This window comes from Microtus ochrogaster, unplaced genomic scaffold (assembly GCF_000317375.1).
Source record: "Microtus ochrogaster isolate Prairie Vole_2 unplaced genomic scaffold, MicOch1.0 UNK10, whole genome shotgun sequence".
NCBI lineage: Eukaryota > Metazoa > Chordata > Mammalia > Rodentia > Cricetidae > Microtus > Microtus ochrogaster.
Genome location: NW_004949108.1, coordinates 521,794 through 525,510, shown reverse-complemented (window position 1 = coordinate 525,510; position 3,717 = coordinate 521,794).

Here is a 3,717-nt window from a genome sequence, read left to right as displayed (position 1 = left end):
GTAAGAAGCAAGTGAAATTATTTCACACCGACTGCCATAACAAAATGGGAGGACTGTTCCCTCTTCAGGATCTGGGGAAGCTCTTACTATCAGTAATAAAGTTGGGCTTCATGTAGAAGAAATTCGCACCATTCTTTTCGTTCAGTGATACAATTCTAATTCCGAGTGTGCTGAGCTAGGAAGCTGTGTAAATAAGGGGACGGCAGAGTGAGTGTAGGCTTGTTGTTGTTGCTGCTGCTGTTGTTGCCTTCATGAAATCAAGAATCTCCTTCACAAAGGTATGGGTTCTCCCTGGGTCTTACAGTGAGGCAGCAATCTAAACTACAAACATGACATCATCCATACACTGGCCCCAAAGGGCATCTGGTACCACTTTCCAGGAGGACAGGGGCACAGCAGGAAGAAACCCGATCTCCACACACATCTGGGTCTGCATGCCCCGGCACTATTTTACAATAATGACCAAGGCTTAGAAAGACCAGGTGGAGAGGCCAGGAAACAGACCCTTCCACCGGTTTGCCCGAAGAGCTCTTTTGTTCTTGGGGGGAGATTTCTGAGCACAGACAGCCTCCGAAGAAGATGCTTGTTCTTCCGATCTTCTCCATTCCTATTGCATCCTTGGCACCTGGAACCATCAGATGGATTGGAGTAGGCCCATTTGGAAAAGAGACCATGGCCACAGCCGTGCTTAGAGTTAGTGCTTCTTTGGTGAGGCATCAAACGTTGTTTGTTCTACATGCTTATTTCAATTCAAGCTGGTCAGATGTTTTTGTAAAATAGAGACAACGTAAAATAATGTGGATTGAAATAAAAAAAAAAAGCAGCACAGGAGACAAGCCTCTGTTCCATCTGAAAGCCCTGAGGGATATCTCCACCGATTTGCTATTCAGTCCACCAAGACAGAGCCGTGTCCATCACACAGTGGACTCTAGTCCTCCAGGCAGGGCTAGCAGGATTTAGGATGCATGGCACCTTCGGGTAACATTGGCCTCATCCCTCTGGTAGGCTTCTATGTGTAAACAACTTGGTACATGATGGAAGAGATAAGGAAATATTAAATGGTAAGAAGTGCAAAGGGCACGCAGAATCTGAGGATCATCTATGAAATTAATGAGAAGAGCATGCATGACACAGAGGAGTGATCTCAGAATTATGTGGAAGAGGCAGAGACACCATGCCGCAAAAGCTCCAAATATCAGGTGGTGTGGTCCTTTCTGTGGTTTCAGAAGTACCACTGAGGATGATAAACCTTGCCTTTCTGACTGTTAATTTATCATGCAGCATTATAAGCAATATAGAAAACCATAGCAAATATAGATTCAAAACTTCCAGAATAACGTTTTTAAAAACTGGAGCCTCCGGTTGGCTCTAAGGTAGCAATCCTCTGACATAATATTTGGAAACTTTTCATTTATGTCAATTTTTTTCCTTCATGATGTTTGAGAACACTTGATATCAAACCGAATGCGTATGGTAACCCAGATCTTCATTTTAGTAATCAACTGAAATAAGTGAAGCTCTATGTTTGCAGCTTGTCATTGCAACCTCAGCTATGAGTCACACATTCCTTCACCATAGTTGTTGTGACGGTTGGGAGAAGACCTGAGTAAAATCTGTCCCCTCCTTCTAAAGTCCCACGAACAAGCCAACGTTGGATTCCACTGAAGTTCTCCCTGGGGAACTAGTGAGTGTATTTGAATGACTTACAGAGCAAGAGTGAAGAGTTACTGATAGGAGCATGAGGCAGCACATGTCAACTTCACAGAAAAAATCTTCCCTTGGCATGTATGATGGCTTCCTCACAGCCTCGTGGGTGGAGCCCCTTCCTCTGGTGTTCTCCAGCCTGGATAAGCTAGCCCCTTCTTGAGACCCTGAGACCATGTGCAGTTAGAGCAGAACTGTATGGGCAGGGTACCTGGAGACTCGGGGGGGGGGAGAATCCCATGATGCTCTCCCCGCCGCCTGCTATGCCAGCAGTCCACATGGACAGTTGTGATGATCTTCTACAAGCAGGAACAACAGAACTTGTGAAGATGATGGAAGCTTGACTTGGAATATAGTTCTGTACAGTGTTAAATTTCTGTGAAATCGGATTTATTTGACAATATAGAATAGCAGATAGATTGGTCCTATGCATTTATAAATTGCCATAGATTTGTTGGGTATTTATATATTTCTTTGTTAAATACTCAACCAAGCATTTTTATTTTCATTTGACTTCTTAAAAAGTAACTGATTTTCCTCCATGCGCATTAAAAATAAAGCACCATCGATCAGCCAAATGACTACTTTTTTATTGTAAAGTCTCTTGTTCTTAAGTGTCAGCGCACATCTACATTGTGAGCGCGTAGGTTTGTAGGCACATGTTATGTGTTTTTGTTACAGAGGCCCCTTAATGTACCCAACAGATGACTTTGCTAGCTGTTCTTGGGCAACAGCCTGACCTCTATGACATGCTTGGCCTTTCCTTTTTCATCTGGAGTAATAGCATTAACCATCTATAGAAGGTTTGTACTGGAGGAGTCAGAGAACGCTGCAAGCAGAGAATAATGGGAATTAGGAAGCCCAGAACGCTGAGAGAAATGCTGGTGGTGGGAGCCCAGATCTTGAGGTTTGGGGAAAACTAGGACTTCACTTGGAATCTGGATACAGAAGATATTAGTGATAAATTCTGGCAAAGGTTACCCTGGGAAGTTAAGTGAGACTGAATTTAAAACTTATGGACGAATGTGCTTTGGAAGATGACGTTTTGGTTCTTGATAGAATCCTGGCCACAGAATGGTTACTGCTCACGCCTCTCACCGTGGTGTGGAAGTGAGAAACAGTAGAAAGTGAAGCAGAAAGATAGGAAAAGAACATACAGTTTGGTGAGGAAAGAAGGTCTTTCCAAGTTGCTGCAGGACAGATGAGAAAGCAACAGAAATGTTTGAGAAGATTTGCTCCATTAAAGCTTTCGACCTCATGCTAGGCCCTGGGCCAATGGGAAGAGTCCCATGAGGGCAGGACCCTGTCTACTGAATGCTGCAACTTGGGAAAATGCAAATTAATTTAAAAGGAGAGAATTTGAATTGAAAACAGAATGGCTCCTTGCTGGGAAGTCCCTATCGCTTTGTCTCCAAGGGTCCTTGGTATACATGGAGCCAGCAGCAGCCTAGATGGCATCGTGATGCATGAGAGATGCCATAAGGGAATCATGGAGGCTAGAAGATGAAGGTAGGGTTAGAGTCCTTGCAAAGATGCCCTGAGAAGTTATTATGCTCAGCTAAGAAGAAGAAGCCTAGGTTTTAATGGAGACCCCATGACACTGGGGGTGCTAAACATTAGCTAGAGGAAGCTGAGGCGAGGAGAGGAACCAGTCCCATTCCCTTTGCTCTTTGCTTCCTGTCTATGGCTGCCACGTGACTAGGCCCCTCATGATACCGTCACCCTGCCTTCCCTACCATGTCGGGCTGTTTTCATAAGAGGGCAAGGCTTAACCAAGACTATATCCCGTCTAATCTGAGCTCCCCTTTGTACATCGTTCACGCTTGCTTTCTATTTCATGACCCAAGAGGGCTGCTTGAGCATTTTCCTGCATATCCATGTGGACGCATGCCTTTCCCAGTACTCGGGAGGCAGAGGCAGGCAGGTGGATCTCTGTGAGTTCGAGGCCAGCCTGGTCTACAAGAGCTAGTTCCAGGACAGGCTCCAAAGCTACAGAGAAACCCTGTCTCAAAA